We start from the raw sequence: 758 nt of genomic DNA on the forward strand, positions 1-758 counted from the left end.
TTTATGACTGTTTTTATATCGAAATGAAGCCGAGTTTAGGCTCACCTAAAAAGAAGATAAATGAAAGATATTAATGTACCTTTTGACAGTAAAGATCAATCAGGTGTGGCTACAATAATTACCTTAATAACTGTTATTAGTTTGAAAGTTTTAAGTATTGTGATGATCCACCTAGTAGAAAAGAGGGTTTGGTCCAGGCCGGGTTAGCCCATTAGTCCCGGTTCAGTCCAGAACCGGGACACATGGGGGAATTAGTCCCGGTTCATGAGCCCACGGGGCCGGCCGGGCCACGTGGGCCATTTGTCCCGGTTCGTCCGGTCCTTTTAGTCCCGGTTGGTGCCACGAACCGGGACTAAAGGGTGCAATGCCCATTAGTACCGGTTCGTGGCACCAACCGGTACTAAAGGTTAGACCTTTAGTCCCGATTCGAGCCACCAACCGGTACTAATGGGGTTTGAGGCATTAGTACCGGTTCATGGCACGAACCGGTACTAAAGGTCCCATTTTCAAACTCTAACCCCCCCCCCATCGCCTTTTCAGTTTAAAAAAAAAGAAAATGATGAAAATGTCAAAAAAAATAAAAGAAAATAAGTTTCTCATGTGATATGTGGTCTAGTTGTTGGGAAAATTTACAAATATGAATTTCGACTTTATTTGTAAAATCTCTCTAGAATTTAGTAAAATGGGCATAACTTTTGCATACGAACTTGGATTAAAAAGTTTTTTATATGAAAAATCATCTACTCGAAAAATCATCT

This window comes from Triticum aestivum, chromosome 6B (genome assembly GCF_018294505.1).
Source record: "Triticum aestivum cultivar Chinese Spring chromosome 6B, IWGSC CS RefSeq v2.1, whole genome shotgun sequence".
Classification (NCBI taxonomy): domain Eukaryota; kingdom Viridiplantae; phylum Streptophyta; class Magnoliopsida; order Poales; family Poaceae; genus Triticum; species Triticum aestivum.